Genomic DNA, 17726 nt, shown 5'->3' with positions numbered 1-17726 from the left:
GAGGCTTCGTGAAGCAATGAAACAGTCGAAGCAAATGTGCCATTTTGTTTCGAGGCTTCGAATCAATCCGAAACCCGTCTCCACGGTGACACCTAGTGGTCACTTGCAGGTGTTGATCTGAAACAACCTTTACAAAGAGCTAATAAAAAAATGTGTTGGTTTTTTTTTTTTTTTATTGTATTTTTGTAATATATGAAGCTTGTAACCTGTAGTCTCTTCACATTGCATAATGTGATTTTGGTCATGAAAAATGAATATTAATAAAAACTAGATAGGTACATTTCCTGAAGAAAATGTGAGTGGTGCTTGCCGTGGCAAAACTCGTCAAATAGCATGCTTGAAAAGAACAAAAATTGTGGTCATAAATAAATCAACCCAGAAGTCTCTAAGTTTTTCTGATGCAGAGATATGTGATTTGTTACTCGGTTGCTAGGGTAAACCCATCTGGTTGCTAGGCAGTTACCATAGTGATAGTAATGAAGTCTCCTTGCCATCCTTATTGAAATAAGTCAACCCGAAGTCTCTACTATTTTCTGGTGCAGAGATATGTGATTTGTTACTCGGTTGCTAGGGTAACCCCATCTGGTTGCTAGGCAGTTTCCATAGTGATAGTAATCAAGTTTCCTTGCCATCCTGACTGAAATAAATCAACCCAGAAGTCTGTACTATTTTCTGGTGTAGAGATATGTGTTTTGTTACTCGGTTGCTAGGGTACTATGTGTAGTTGCTAGGGAGTGGCTTGGCAGCTGCCAATCATGAAATTCCAAAGGCTGCTTGTCAGTATGAATGACATAATTCAACTCCCATGCCTCTGTGACATTCAGAATGGAAGATATCCCTCTATGGATTTTGGTTGCTAAGGTGCTCGACAGTAGTTGCTAGGGAGGGGCTAGGAAGTGTTGAGGTGATTCATGATTGGCTGTTTGCTGCCCCGAGTCAAACGAGACCCCCCTTGTGTTGGTATGACACTTGTAGCCGGAGATATCCCTTTGATCTCTTTCATTAGAAGTCTATGGGACTTGTTGCTAAGGTCCTCTAAATGGTTGCTAGGGCGTGGCTTGATAGCTTTGCAATGATCCTGAGAGACTGATTGGTCGTCTTAGTAAAATGAGGCAGGCCCCTTGTCTCTATGACACTGTGATCCAGAGCTATGTTTAATAAAAAATCCCTATTTCATGGGCCGCCCTACACCATTGTAAGTCAATGGGGCAACTTTGGGCAGCTCCTGCCCCCAGGGGTGCAACTTTTACCCCATATTGAGGTATGCTCTTACAGAGCCTGCCAGCCTCTTCAAATGTGGCAAATCACACGCTTCTGCGAAATCCTCGCTCGGAGCTGTGACGCGTCAAAGTTTGTCTCAATGTTAAGTCAATGGGATTTTTTCGGCCGCTTTTTGCCCCTGGGGCAAATACCGCACTCGATACGCTTATAAAAGTCATAGCACACGTGTCCTCAATAGGTCGTTCGATTTGACACCTCATTCGTGGGTGTATGCCAAACGGTCGTGGGACGAGTTAGGTGTCGAAGTTTTGTTAAGAGATATAAAAATAAAAATAAAAATAAAAATAATAAGTATGTGAGATTACAATAGTGATGCTTTGCAAGCACCACTAATAAATCAAGCCACAATGTCTCCCTTTCTTATAGATTTTTATTCAAAAATATTAATTTCTCTGCTGTTGAAGGACTCAGCCTACTTCTTTTTTACAGATAATTTCTCCAGCCTTTGAAAAAATTCTCTCACAAGGGACACTTGTTGCTGGCATACAAAGATATTTTTTAGCTAGGACATACAAATGAGGAAAGATTACTGCTCTCTCTTTCCAGTAAGTTAGAGGATCATGAGTTCTGGGCAAAAACGCATCGCTGAGGTATTTTTTCACTTCCACTGTAGCATCAGCTGTAGGATTGTGTATCATCTGGGTCTCACGGATCACGATTGTCAAAATGTTCCCATAAACTGTCTTGTGTTTCAACTGGTGTTGATGATGGGCCTGATGTTGACATTTGTGGTTCTGAATTAAAAGAAAGCGGCAATTAGTAACAAATCATAAACTGACAACACATATGAAGTATAAATTTCATGAATCACATTACATAAGATAACATAGACTGAAACTCACCAGGAGTTGTGTTTGAACGCATCAGTGAAGCACACTCCAGTGTGATGTGCTTTTCAGCATCCAGGGCTTTGGCAGGATTTCCAAAAGCCACATTTTTAAACCTTGGGTCCAGCAGTGTCAGTAGCAGGCCTTGGTACAGGGGAACACTACCATCCTCTGCACCCTGCAGAATGGCAGGATGAATGCTCCTCAAATGAGCATCATGGATGATGTATTGTTGCAGTAGGCGAGCTGCCGATCACAATACACACATCTCACTTTATTTGGGGTTTCCAAATGGAAATGCTCCCACACCACAGATGTACGGCATCTCTTCTGTGGAGCCTCCATTTCTATCTATCTATCTATCTATCTATCTATTTTATATGTAGCCTATCTATCTATTAATCTATATGTATCTGTAATATATGTATCTATCTATTAATCTATATATATATATATATATATATCTATTAATCTATATATATATATATATATATATATATATATATATATATATATATATTTCTATCAATGCATCTATTCATGTGTCACTATATGTACTCTGTGTGTCTCTAAGTCAATGTGTAAATGTAAATTAAATCCTAAATATAACTAAACAAATCGCACTATAAATGTCACTATATCACCAAAAATCCACTATCTCAAAACCAAACTCCTCTCACAAAAACCCACGATATGAAAATGCGTTGACAAAACTTTTATACTGTGTGATTGTGTGATTTGTTCCCGAACCGACCAATCAATGAAACCCTGATTCGGCGGAGCACTACACCTGATGAAACACTTAGACGCTTCATTTAGCCGTTGTCACGTGACGTGGGTGTTTTGAATCACGCTTCGGATCAGTGTTTCGAATCATCTTTGCTTCGGGATCTCGCAAAGCTTCGGAACGTCTGTTTCGCGCCAGCCATCCTTAAAAATAACTCTGTTCCGTTTCCATGTCAACACCATCACACAACAGATTGGGCTGGACTACATTACACGCACTTTCACTGGGTTGCGTGCTCGTGTTAGTGGCAGGTTTATGAGAAAGAGTATTTAACTCCGCATCATCAGTTTTATTCTCCACAATCACTTTTTCGGGGGCAGTTTCATGAAACATATTACCTTCACTCGCGGGTGGAACCGGAGCATCACCGTCCCCCGCTGCACCCGCACCTGCACCGGTCTCTGCCACAGGCGGAGCCGCGTTTGATGGTCCAGCCTCACCCGGATCAACATTAACATCAGCAGCCGCGGAGCTGTTGTTTTTACTTTTCCCAGGACATGCACGAATTAAATGACCCACCTCCCCACAATTAAAACATTTCATCTTGTCTGTCGTTGCGTAGATTACATAATCAAAATCATCGATTTTGAAACGCAGTGACAGATCAAGATCGGCGTCATCTTTAATGGTCATATAAACAAACCTCCTAAAAGAAACAACATGTTTCAGCAGAGGAGATTTACATCCAATTGAGATCATTTTTATCGGAGACACTATTTTACCGTAACGGGATAAAACTCCCGCTAAGGTTGCATTACTAATGAAAAGTGGTACATTAGATAGTAAAACTTTTCTCGATGGCATTGAAAGTGGAAGAACAGGAGAAAACACATCATCGATAACTATTCCGGTCTCAACAAGTTCATTCGCTTTTTCCACAGTGCTTAGAAAAATAACAGTGGCACTGTTCATTCTTGAGGCTGACATGATGTGCTCATGCCCCACAACCTCACCTACAGCCAAACAACAATCCTCAATGCTCACCGCGGACGCCACCTTCACCCCATGGCGCCGCGTGAGTTTGCCCAAACCCTGCACACCTGGGGCCGACATGCTGTCCGCAAAAGAAAGGACGGTAGCACGCGGCCCAAACAAACAAAAAACCCAAAACCCGCTAACAATAAACTAAGAAAGAAAGAAAAGAAAAGTATAGAAAAAAGTATAGAAAAACACTCACAAGCTCCAAACGTACACTCGCACCACGCTCAACAATCACACCGGAAGTGTGAGAGAGAGAGAGAGAGAATGTTTGATGTGTTTTACCCCAGTGTGTCACCCTAATGTTCACCACAGTGACCCTCAGTTTATGAGTGTATATTAATTTATGTGTAAGTATATGAGTTTTTTCCTGTTTTTCCACACTTGTTCAATACAGAATTTGTTCTACTTTATTCATTTTAATTTTTCATGCTCATATAAATGCTTTGAATATACAATTTACAATCTGTCATGCCAATAAAGCTTATTTGAATTTGAATTGAGAGAGAGAGAGAGAGAGAAGAGTGTTTTGAAGTAGTTTTTGTCGATATTCAACAGATTTGTTGTTCTTTTTTATTTTTATTTTTTATCCTGTCACAATGGAGTCTGAGTGAAGTCTGAGATCAGCTAATCACAGGATAATCTCTGCAGAAGAGGATATTCATGTTGGAAGGCAACATAAAGCAACAGCAACTAAAAAGAAAAATCTCTGAAAGTGGTCTTTTTTATTTTTTATCTTTTATACCTTTTTATACATCCAATACACTCACTGAGTGTGCTATCGAAATTTAACAAAAAAGGCATTTTCTTCAGTTGATGGTTTACATTCCAATATCAACTATGGTGAAAGTGCAGCAGCTTGGACCCGCCCCTTTGTTTACCCTCAGAAGAGCTCTAAACACTCCAGACAGCTCCACAGACAGAAGGAGATCACTTTCAACTGCTTTTATTTTTAGCAAACATGTGTAAATATTTGTATTTTTGTATAAGATTCAACAACTAAGTTGAATCTCCATCTCCATCAATCTCCATCTCTCTGGATGAGCCGAGATTCTCCGTGTTCCACCAAGCACGCTAACGGATCCTAAAGAAATGGCTGAGCAATCTGAGTCTCACCCTTTTGCCTGCAGAAGTGAAGAGAGAAGATTTCTCTTCCGTCTTCAACCGAGTCGACTTCACTGATTTCTCCACCAACCCGCCGAGAATCAGTCACCGAACTGCCCACCGACAGAGCAAGGAAACGGCCTCCCGTTCGATGAACTCCATAATGAACTCTCAACGAGAGCCATGCCTGCCATTTTGTGCACTCCTTCTCTCCTTACACACACACACACACACACACACACACACACACACACACACACACACTTGTTATATTATAGGCTCATCTGTTCCCATATCTAATCATATTACTGTTTAGTTTGTAGTTGGAAGTCGGAAGTTTATCAACTGCATTGTATTGAATATTAATTGATATTAACGCAATAATATACTTTAAAGAGAAGAGTTTTGGTAATGTTCCGCATGCACCTGTGCCAAGGGCGGCAGGGGATGTCAGTGCTCGGATTAAAGCCTTCATTGTTCATTTTTTAAATGTCAATGTTTTCCGGACGTCGACTTTTCTAAGAGGACAATCCTATATTTGAGGGTGGTGCCCTGAATATATTAATTTGTTTTAATATTCTATTGATATTGATAACTGGTAGTTATCTTTGATTATTGTTGATTTGAAGGATTAATAAGCCAATGTTGATTCTCTTTGATAATTATTAATTATTGCTAATAACCAAACAAGCCCCTGAACGAAGCCCCAACATAGTCCAAAAGATGATGATGACTGCATCGACTGTAAGTCCATCACCAATGTTGAGAATGAAAGACAATTTTTCACTTCTGGAGGTAGAGATAGTGGAGCTAAAATAATTAATATTGTACCATCTGAAAGACAACCACAACATAGAACAGCTCACAAATGACATCATGAATTTAAGACAAGAGATTGAATACCTATAGGGAGACAGAAAAGAGATGTCAAATATAAAGAAGACCTGAGAGAAGTAAAACAACATTTGAAAGACAATAAACAAAAGTTAAGACAGAAATACAGAAGGAACTCTTTGACTTGAAGTCAAAACTTCACACCGAAGATGAACTCATCAATAATCTGAAAGAACAGCTCAACTCTGTTTCAGCAACCAAAGAATCTCCTGCTAAACCTTTGATGTATCTAGAGATGTTCACTGAAAATCCCCAACCTGAAGAATCACCTGTGCAGGATGAGCTTCCCTCTTTAACTGATCCACCAGCCCAGAACGACGGCTATGCTCTAGAAGATCCCAGAGGAACACAGGCTCTTATCCTGACTGATTCAAATGGGAAATATATCAATGAGAACATTTTGTTCCCAAACATGAAAGCCCTGAAAATGTGGTGCCTGAACACAAGTTTCTCAGATCACAAGAGCTTTTCAGATCCTTTCTGACAGACTAAATCTAAATTAAATTTACAAGCACATTATAATCCAGACAGGGACAAAATATTTAAGGGCCACAAAAGGGCATGTGGCTCCTGTGCTCAGATAGGTGGCCATCAGAGTCACACAACAGTTCCCAAAAATAACTCTGTCCATGTTATTACCACACAGAGATGTACCATTCCATGGCATTCATGTAAATTATGTGGAACTCCCCAGAAACTGTGCACTTCTTCCAAACGTTCATCTCGCCTATCATGAAGATATACGGCCTCATCATATGTATGACCACGTCCACATAAACAAATAAGGAGTAAAAGTATTTGCCAGAGTGCTAAAAAGCACAGTCCTTGGGAACACATGAAGCAACAGCAGAAGTTCAACTGACAACAGAAGCTCTCAGCCATCAAGAACCCTCCACCATAGTCCAGACCATCCACAGGACCTTCAACACAACACAAGAGCTATGCAGCAGCAGTTCAACAACCACAAAACCCGGCAGCTCCTGAACTCAACAAGATAAGACACCTACTGAACATCATCTACTCGAAACTGATGAATTAATCTACATAACTCATACACATGTGTTATATTTATTAGGGCTGTCAATCGATTACAATTTTTAATCGAATTAATTACATGGTGTCCCGATTAATTAATTGCGATTAATCGCATATACAAATATTTGCTGAGAAAGCCCCTCATATAACAATAATTCAATATGTAAAGATTATACATATTTATATCAATATATAATTACACATAGTTATCTTTATATATTATATATATATGCATTACATTCTTGTGGCAGAAGAGTTAATCATTGATAAGACAATACAAAAAGCGGCTTTAGAATACAATGTATTGTTTACAACCATATTATTAATCATAAGTCAATCATTGGCATACAGTTCACAGCAATCCATTTCACAAGTGAATTTGTCAATCAGTTGGAGATTTATTATGAGGGCTTGTTTAAGAGCCCGTCAATCTACACCTGCTTCAGACATGCTTGTGTAGCATCTTGGGTGCGTTGCATCATAAACATTAAATGTTTAGTTCAATGTTTCAAGTTAAATATAGTTTAATACTCAATCTTTAAACACATCTTGAGATCCCTTAGTTTGCATTTGCGCTCCTTCAAGTGTTTTGAATGCAAGAACGTAATCCTCAGTGCTGTTTATATTTCACCTCATGACTATTACTATTACTTAATAGTAATATATAGAGACCAGATAGAGACTGATATCTTACACTTCCAGTCCATAGGAAATATCCTCAAATGTGGAGAATTACATGAAAGGGCTGGGAGGGAAATAATGCAAATATCAGCAATAATGGTCAAATACTCGGTGACACCATGTTTCAGTCCCCATCAATTATCACACCAAGAAACAGTTACGATAGTTTAGCGAAAGCAAATTTTAAAGCTCTGTAAAGGTTTGCGGCTGTACATCATTAATGGCAGAACCAGGGGAGATTCTCTTTGTAGATTCATGTATTGCTCCAGATTAGGAGTCAGTGTGGTTGATTATTCAATAACAGATATTGATCCAAACGTTATTAGTGCTTTTACACTTAGACCTCAACTCCCCATTTCTGATCACTGCCAAACAGTGCATTACTTGATACAACCATGTGAAAAGACCAACAATAATCCCCTTGTATCTGAAGAACTGGTTCCTTTGAAACCCATGCTCAATTGAGCCAATCCAACCTTGAACAATTCAAAGAAAACATGAACAATTCTATTATAAAAAAATGCTGGATGATTATATGTCCACTGATTTCACCCCATGTAATAAATTTAGTAACAAACAACCTTAATAATATATTTGAAATATGGGCTTCTTTATCTAATATTACAAAACAAAACAAATATAAAACTTGTCATCAAAAAATCTAAAAAGGTGTGTGGTTTGATAATGAATGTAATGTTTCAGAAAAGAACTCATCCTCTAAATACACTGGCTCTTAAACTAGCTAATGAAACTCAACCCATGATTGAGTCCAGGTACAACATTGAGAAAAATCTAAAAGATACTCATGATTAAACATTAAGAATTTCAATTTAACCTCCAAAACAAACTCCAATGTTATTCGGCCCTAAATAGAACCACAAAATGTATATTGTTTAATAAATTAAACAATATAAAGAGAGAACGATCCTCTCACAATACAGATTAAGTGATCCTGATCTAGAAATAGAGAGAGAAAGACATAAGAAAGCCAAGACACAGAGAGCGCAAAGAATATGCAGACACTGCGACCTAAAGCAAATAGAGGATTAGAAACACTTTATTTTCATCTGTCCCAAGTACCACACTGTGAGATAAATGTTTTTCCCCACATTTGAAACTCTGAATCCATCATTCCTTATACTCAGTGATACCGTGAAAATCCCCTGTATACTTGGAGAGGACGACAACACGGATGATTCACACTGTTAGACATGACTAGATGATTCACACTGTTAGACATGACTAATTCACTGTATACATTTCATTCATGTTATATATATATATTGTCCAATTATATATGCGTGTGTGTGTGTGTGTGTGTACAGTACTGTGTATAAGTCTTAGGCACTTAAGTTGTTTCACAAAAGCTTTTGTCTTAAGGTGGTTATTTATATCTTCAGCTTTAGTGTGTCAATAGGAAATATAATGTTAGACTCCCAAACATTACTTTTGCAAATAGAAAAGATTAGAATAGACGAACATAGAAGAATAGAAGCTTTTTTTATGTTAACTTTGGACTTTGTATGACATTAAGTGATGATGAAAACTATTTAAGTCAATAATTTTGAAGACATCCTCACTATGCAACATTTTTTCCACATCACTACTATTGTATTTATTATTGTATTATTATCTTATTTAAAACAGTTTGTATATACATAACCTTAAAATGCTTTGGCAATACTATATTCCAACTCTCATGCCAATAAAGCTGAATTTAATGGAAAAAAAAATACAAATTGAGAGAGAGAGAGAGAGAGAGAGAGAGAGAGAGAGAGAGAGAGAGAGAGATGGTCCGGAGGCTCCACAAACAGACTAACAATAATCAGCCTCAAGACAATGACAGCCTCATCCACATAATCCTGCCCAACCAAATGATTCATGAACAAAAGAAAATGACCTAACTTACTGGAATGAAACAACACAAAAACAAAGCAAACTAGAATGTTATTTGGCCCTAAACTGAGATTACACAACAGCAGAATACCTGAGCACAGTCAGAGACCACAAACTGAGGAAAAACATGAGGAGGTACAGACTGAGCGACCACAGACCGACTATAGAGAAGGGCAGATACACACAGAGCTGGATGCCCAGAGAGACCAGGTCCGTACTGTAACCAAGGACAAATAGAAACAGAGCTGCACTTCTTAACCACCTGCCCTAATTATAATGAAATTTGAAAACACTTCTTTCCCAAATTTGAAATGATTTGTGCCAACTTCAAAAAGTTGAAGAATGATGCACAAGCTCAACATTTACTTAGTGAACAAACAGACTGCATTTCACTAGCAGCAAAGTACATCAATTCCTGCCACAAAAAGAGGGAAGAGTCGACCAAACAGTGATGTGCCCATTTATACACACACACACACACACACACAAACAAACTCTAGTACACACACATGTGCAAACACACACACCACTGAAAGTATATGCACTGTGTCACAAACCCCGCTCCCTCGCTCCACCCCCTTGAGCTCGTACGCTCTTTTTCCTCCCTCGGGCTTCCACGCCCGTTTTGCTCGTTCGAGCTTGCACGCTCGTTTTTGCTCCTACGAGCTCACATGCTCGTAGACTATCTCCCCGGGCACACATGCACTCAGTGGCGTACTCGCTCGCTTCCCGCCTCATCCAGAACATTATGACCACCTGCACTCGTCCCAATCACCACGTCATTGTTTACACCTGCACTCGCGTCATCTGCACTCCTGTTCATTGTTTACACCTGCATTCGTCACTATATATTCCACACGCATTCGTTTCTCCAGTGTTGGTTATTGTATTTAGATTCCCGTGTCTTTGCCCCCCGCTAGTCTCATCTAGTTTTGACCCCCCTGTGATTCGTTACCCCTTAGCTTGCCAGCTCTCTTGTTCCCCTAGCTCCCCTGTTTAGTCCTTCCCGCTACTCATTCTGATTACCCCGGCTTTGACCCTACGCTTTCCTCGACCTCTCTCTTTGGATTTGCCCCTTGTTTATACTTTGATTCCCCGGCTTTTGACCCTACGCTTCCCTCGACAACTCTCCCTCTGGATTTTCCCCACTGTACCTTCGTCTGCTCTTTAAAAATAAAAGCAGTTCTCTTACGAGAGGTTCTCTCGTATTGCGTAAGCTAGCTTACGCTACAGGAAAGATTCATCTTTTCTGAGATATTGAAGCCAAAAAATTATCCTTAATTTTTGTATCCATTGTCAACGCAGTGCGGCAGCTGCAGACCTTGAGCGGGCTAGCTAGCGAGCTCATAGGTTGCTCTGCGGCAACTGCTGCAGCCTATAGACGAGCTTGGGCGAACTCGCATCCAATGAGAGGCGTCCGGCGCTCACTGCAACAAAGCCCGCCAAAATGGGCGTGACTAGAGTGCATATAAGCGTAGTTCAGTAGGCTGGAACCCTGATTTTCATCTCTTCAGCGAGCTCTTCGCATCTCTGAACTGGAAGCCGCGTGCGCCGTTCGAGGGGCATCAAGCAAGCGTGGACAGCGCTCGAAGAAGCCGGACGTCTTCGCCACCTTCAGCCGTCCTGCGAGCTACGCCATCCGGCGACGTATCCTTTTAAAGCAAGCTAGTTCTTATGAACTTCACAAAAGAGTACGAGCGTCTTTTTAAAGATGCCTCGCTCCACTTGCGCCTCATGCTGCGCCCCTCTCAGCACCGGAGACCGCCACGTCATCTGCGCTCTCTGCCTGGGACTGGGGCATGCAGAGCTCACCCTCGCTGAAGGCAGATCGCGATCTCTGCGAGGAGCTTCCGATGTCGACCCTGCGGGCTCGACTCAGCGCTCAGGACCGAGCCGCCCGCTGCCTTCCATTCAGCCGCGCAGTAAAAGCGCCGCTCTCAAAGGCTGCCGGAACCAGTGGTAGAAGCGATTGCCTCGCCGGAGCCCTCCCTCGAGCATCGCCTTCACCCTCCCGCCCACCGGGACGCGCAGTTGCCGCCGGCGGCTGCTCTGCTGCCATCTCGGACTAAGAAGCGGAGGATAAGGGCTGTTCCATCATCGCCGGACAGCGAGGAGTGGTCAGGCTCAACGCCTCCTCCTCGGCCCAGGAATCCAGCAGGACCCGCCCGAGTCGAAGGAGAACTAGCGCCTCCTCACACAGGCCGTCGACCGCCTCGGGCTCGAGTGGTCACAGCCCCTGAGCAGGCTCCCAACAGACTCCACGCCGCACCTTTGCCTGCCCTCCGCGAGATGGCGGTCTAAGCTGGTGCTCCCGTCTAAGGCCTGCAGAACTACTTCCGCCTGTGTTGGCGCGCCTATACCGCCGCCCGGCCAAGCCGCATCTGCTCTGCATTCCATGGCCGTCTTACAGACAAAGGCTGTTTCAGATCTGACTAGCCGACTTGGGAGAAGCTGAACGCACTACGCGCCGCTCTCTCTGTCCGGTCTCTTTGGTTCCGCGGTGAGTGGCATTGTTGACCGTTTCTCGAAGCCCAAGCCATGAATCTCTTTCTGCCTCGTCGCGCTAGCTCCTCTGCTAGCTCCCTCGATCGCGCTCAGACAGCCGCCGCAGACCGCCGCCCCCCTGCGGGCCTCGGCCTAAGATTGTACTGAAACCTGAGCAACCGAAGTCCTCCTAGCGTTGTTGAGAAAACGACGGCTCAGTCCTGCCACGGCCGGACCACCGTCAAAGCTTAGCCCCTGTCAGTCCCCTTCTCTCAGGCTACTGCAGTGGTGGATTCAGCAGCCAACAAGCCGGTGATACTACCCGCTTGCTCTGCACTCAAACGCCGCTTTCACGGCGACCCAAAGAAATCTTGTAAAGAGTAAACATGCCTTATGTGTAGAAAATGTGCCCACAATCCAGTGCTCACCCCTACACACAAGCACTACACATCCCGTGTCCCTATCAGAGCACACTCACATAGCGGTTACGACCGGCTCGAGTGTTGAGTTAAACGCGCCCACGAGCCCGTCGTGCGCTCCTCCTCTGCCCGCTCTGTCACACGGCCAGCTGTATGTAAGTCCCGTACGCCCCTGTCAGTCCCCTTCTCTCAGGCTACTGCAGTGGTGGATTCAGCAGCCAACAAGCCGGTGATATTACCCGCTTGCCTGCACTCAAACGCCGTTTCCACGGCGACCCAAAATAAAGCCTTATGTGTAGAAAATGTGCCCACAATTCAGTGTTCACCCCTACACACAAGCATTACACGTCCCGTGTCCCTATCAGAGCACAATCACATAAAGCGGTTACGACCGGCTCGAGTGTTAGGGTTAATAAACGCACCCACGAATCCGTGCGCGCCCATTCTCTGGCCGCTCTGTTACACTACCAGCCTTATGTGTAGAAAATGTGCCCACAATCTAGTGTTCACCTCTACACACAAGCATTACACGCTCCGTGTCCCCATCAGAGCACACTCAAAAGCGGTTATGAACCACTCGAGTGTTAGAGTCAATAAATGCGCTCACGAATACGTCGCGTGCGCCCATTCTCTGCCCGCTCTGTCACACGGCCAGCAAACACTTCTCTGTATGTAAGTCCCGTGCTCGTGGCTATGCTTGCGCATCACTTAACAGACGTGACTCTTTCCCCATTCACCTCAATCGGAAGTCACTCACAGAACAGCCTGTCCATGCTGTCTGCGAGCAGTCCAGCATAAGCACAGTAAGCGGCTCACACATTCTGTTCAGCTGCTGTGTGCGGCAATCAGAGCGATTTGGCCATTCAACCTCTAACATTACGCTTCAAAGCGTAGGAAGATATTCCAGGGATATCCGAATGGGTGTTAAGCACAATAAAACAGGGCTATTTGCTACAGTTCGATCGCCGTCCTCCTTGCTTCAGAGCTGGCTCGAAACTACTTTGAACACGGAAGCAGCGTGCATGGTTCGCTCAGAAATAGCAAACCTTCTGTGCAAAAGGGCCATAGAGAGAGTGCCGCCTCCCTGAGCGAAGTCGGGGTTTTACAGCCGTTATTTTCTTGTCCCCAAGAAAGACGGCGGCCTCAGACCAATATTAGATCTCAGGGTTTTGAACAAAGCGCTTGCAAAAGACCGCTCAAAATGCTTACAACCAGCAAACTCCTCGCGCATGTGCGCCAGGGGACTGGTTTATTTCTCTCGATCTGAAAAATGCATACTTTCAGATTCAGATAAATCCCGTCACAGGCCATTCTTGAGATTCAGCCGACGGCCAGGTTTATCAATACACCGTCCTTCCGTTCGGCCTGTCCTTAGCACCCGTACTTTCACGAAGTGCATGGACGCGGCGTCGCACCCCTGCGGAGTCAGGGTTTGTGAATTCTGAACTATTTGGACGATTGGCTGATTTTGGCACAATCACATACGGAGCTTCTGTCTCACAGGACAGTTCTCCTCAGTCATCTGAACAGTTTGGGCCTTGCAGTCAATTGGACCAAGAGCTCACTACAGCCCAGTCAGGCAATTTCCTTCCTTGGAATAGAACTAGACTCAGTGGCAATGACGGCTCTCTTATCTACACAGCGGCCGTGTGCAGCGACTAGCAGCGTCATTTCAGATGAACAGCCTCACACCTCTGAAGAAATTTCAGAGAGTGCTAGGCTACATGGCCTCAGCCGCAGCAGTACTTCAGCTGGGTTTACTGCACATCGCCCGCTTCAGCATTGGCTAAACACCCGCGCGTCTCGCTGGGCTTGGGCCACAGGCCGCCAGCCCATCAAGGTGACTCAGACCTGTATTTCAGCTCTGCAGCCCTGGACAGTGGCCGAATGGTATCATTATGACCGGCAGAAAGCAATGGTATCATTCGGCCTATGGTCAGTTCAGGAAAAGGTCCTTCACATAAATTGTCTGGAAATGATAGCGGTCGATACGCGCTCGTGCGCTTTCTCCCGGTCATTCAGGGTCACCACGTCCTGGTCCGATCGGACAACAGATCTGTGGTATCCTACCTAAACCGTCAGGGCGGTGTCAGATCCAGGAACCTCTTCCATCTGACCGAAACGCATACTGAGTTGGTCCCAGTGCCACCTGCGCTCGCTGAGGGCGACGCGCGTGCCAGGCCACCTGAACGACGGCCCGGACAGACTGTCCAGAGACAATATTCTCCCAGGGGAATGGTCCCTGCACGCTCAAACAGTCCAGACGTTATGGCACCTATTCGGCAGAGCAGAGATAGTCCTCTTTGCGTCCAAAGAGAACTCTCACTGCCCAATATTTTTCTCGAAAGCGAGGACGCGCTGGCCCAGGACTGGCCCAGACGCCCGCTTACGCCTTCCCTCCCGCCTCGCTATTGCCACAGGTAATGCAGAGGATCAGGAAACGCGTCACTCGGTGCTCCTCATAGCCCGCGTTGGGAGAATCAGACATGGTTCCCGGAGCTTACGCAGCTGTCACTGACAGCGCCGTGGCCCATCCCAGTGAGAGCAGATTTCCTCTCTCAAGCTCGCGGCACAATCTGGCATCCCCACCCAGAGCTGGGCTGCATGCGTGGGTGATCAACGACTACCCGTCGCTCTGCCAGAAGGAGTAATAAACACCATCATACACGCTAGAGCCCCTTCCACGAGAAGACTCTATGCGTCAAAATGGTCTGTGTTCTCAAAATGGTGCACCGACCGAGACCTGGACCAGCGGACATGTGGGGTGTCGTCAGCTGCTCGTATTTCTACAAGAGCTGCTGGATAAGGGCAGATCCCCATCCACGCTCAAAGTGTATGTGGCGGCCGTTGCGGCGTTCGCTGAACCCCTGCACGGCCAGTCATGGGGTAAAAACGAGCTGGTCATCCGCTTCCTCAGGGAGCTAGAAGGATGAACCCCGCGCCTCCATCGGTTCCTATCTGGGATCTTTCTATAGTTCTCGAAACTATGAAAGCCCCCTTTCGAACCACTTCAATCCATGGATTTGAAATACTTTTCACTCAAAACCGCTTTTCTGACTGCCCTGTCATCAGTCAAGCGTGTGGGAGACCTTCACGCACTGTCTGTCAGCTGCGTGTCTTGAGTTTGGACCAAGTGACTCCAAGGTCATTTTAAAGCCTAGACACGGCTATGTTCCCAAGGTGATCGGTACTCCTTTCAGAGCACAGGTCATTTCCCTATCGGCGCTGCCAGCACCGATAGCGAACGCGACGCCAATCTCCTTTGCCCGGTCAGAGCACTGAGATTGTATACTGCGCGCTCCGCCGCTTTCAGACGCTCTGAGCAGCTTTTAGTTTCGTTCGAGGGCGCACCAAAGGTCTCGCCGCCTCGAAACTGACACTATCTAGATGGATAGTGGACGCTATTGCTGCTGCATACGCGTCAAAAGACCTGCCATGCCCGTTGGGCATTAGGGCTCACTCCACTAGAGGCATGGCATCCTCGTGGGCATGGTCCAGCGGGATTTCCATTCACAACATATGTGTGGCAGCGGGATGGACTTCCCCCTCCACCTTTGTCAGATTTTACAATATGGATGTGCCCGCTCTGCAGGCAAAACTACTAGCGGTTTAATACGCTACAGCTCCCCTGGTGAGCTGCACTGATGGGACACATTTCACACAGACCGGCACCGCCGCGCTGTCGTTCCCTTCCCACTATGTGCTTATGTATTACACAATCAATGACCCGCATTCTTGCCGGTCAAATATTATTTCCCCACTCATAAGGGCTCCCCCGGGTCCCCCCTTAATTCCCTGGGGCTCATACAGTGGATGCTTGGCGCGCACGGCGTTGACAATGGGTTCCCGTAGCGTAAGCTAGCTTACGCATATCGAGAGAACCTCTCGTAAGAGAACGTATCGGTTACCTAACGTAACCTCAGTTCTCTCTAGATGAGGGAACGAGTATTGCGTAGCCAGCCGTGCTTCGCGCCACGCGGCGACTTTTCGCTTCAGTCAATGAAAACCAGGGTTCCAGCCAACGAACTACGCTTATATGCACTCTAGTCACGCCCATTTTGGCGGGCTTTGTTGCAGTGAGCGCGGACGCCTCTCATTGGATGCGAGTTCGCCCAAGCTCGTCTATAGGCTGCAGCAGTTGCCGCAGAGCAACCTATGAGCTCGCTAGCTAGCCCGCTCAAGGTCTGCAGCTGCCGCACTGCGTTGACAATGGATACAAAAATTAAGGATAATTTTTTGGCTTCAATATCTCAGAAAAGATGAATCTTTCCCGTAGCGTAAACTAGCTTACGCAATACTCGTTCCCTCATCTAGAGAGAACCGAGGTTACGTTAGGTAACCGATACGTTTTGATTTACATTGTGACTGTCTCGTCTTGTGTGTGTGTGAGCGGGTTACACACTGTTTTAGTTCTGTTTTTCCACACTTGTTCAATGCAGAATTTGTTCTACTTTGTTCATTTTTTTTTTTTTTCATGCTCATATAAATGCTTTGGCAATATCCCCACAAGGATAGTAGAACCTGATATTTTTGTCGTTGTAGGGACAATCAGTCGTTCCCCATGAGGAAAACTGCTTATAAGTCATACTAATATATGTTTTTTTGAAAATGTAAAAATGCAGAAAGTTTTCTGTGAGGTTTAGGTTTATGGGTAGGGTTAGAATATAAAGTTTGTACTGTATAAAAACCATTATGTCTATGGAGAGTCCTCATAAAACACGAAAACCCAACGTGTGCGTGTGTGTGTGTGTGTGTGTGTGTCTTGGTACACTATTGTTACACAGCCCATTTACAATTAAGAAATTCTTTAATATTATATTTTGAGAGAAACTTTAGCTCAACCTAGCAAAGTATTCGACGAGAAGAGTGCGGACTTACCTCTTTCAGAATAAATTACTGGACGTTTTTTGTTGTAGACGCCATGATGACGGAGAACTGCAGTGAACTTTTTACTTCCACTTGTAAGCAACAGAAGTCATGTCTGACGAGATCTTTCTGCTTGGACCGGTTTGTCTTTGTAGGGCGGGGTGAGAATGAGTATCATCAATTAAACACTTTCAAGAGTTTCACTGTGCGTGACGAACCTTTTAATGTTCACGACTGTCTCTGCTTCTTTCTTTTTTCCTGTTAATTTTAGTTTGAAAGTTATATCAATATATGTAAATTGAAACAGTTTCAAATTATCACAAAGGATGAGGCACACTTATCTTGTTGTTTATACCTGTTAAGCTATGGAGAATGCAATTGCAGCATTCCCGGACATAATTGATAACAATGTGGTAGTAGTGGTTCTATGGCTTTTGAATGTTCTAATACCACTTTGTACATTTATGTGTTTTT

General features: G+C 44.3%; 1 protein-coding gene across 3 annotated transcripts in view; it reads right to left on the bottom strand.

The window, feature by feature from the left end:
- The window catches only part of mctp2a (multiple C2 domains, transmembrane 2a), a 95934-nt gene extending 78376 nt beyond the window's left edge, over positions 1 to 17558 (bottom strand). Inside the window, exons 1-2 of one of the 3 annotated variants that reach the window (XM_052097344.1) lie at positions 17265 to 17556; positions 4990 to 5190 (exon numbers count right to left, since the gene is read on the bottom strand). The gene's annotated coding sequence lies outside the window, so the exon portion shown is untranslated. Of the gene's footprint in view, positions 1 to 4989; positions 5191 to 17264 lie in introns of all 3 variants that reach the window. The other 2 variants (XM_052097345.1, XM_052097343.1) reach the window with 2 other exon arrangements.
- Positions 17559 to 17726: the final 168 nt, after the last annotated feature.

This window comes from Xyrauchen texanus, chromosome 29, assembly GCF_025860055.1.
Source record: "Xyrauchen texanus isolate HMW12.3.18 chromosome 29, RBS_HiC_50CHRs, whole genome shotgun sequence".
Lineage (NCBI taxonomy): Eukaryota > Metazoa > Chordata > Actinopteri > Cypriniformes > Catostomidae > Xyrauchen > Xyrauchen texanus.
Note: the sequence above shows the minus strand (reverse complement) of the source record. Positions and strands in the feature narration are given on the sequence as shown.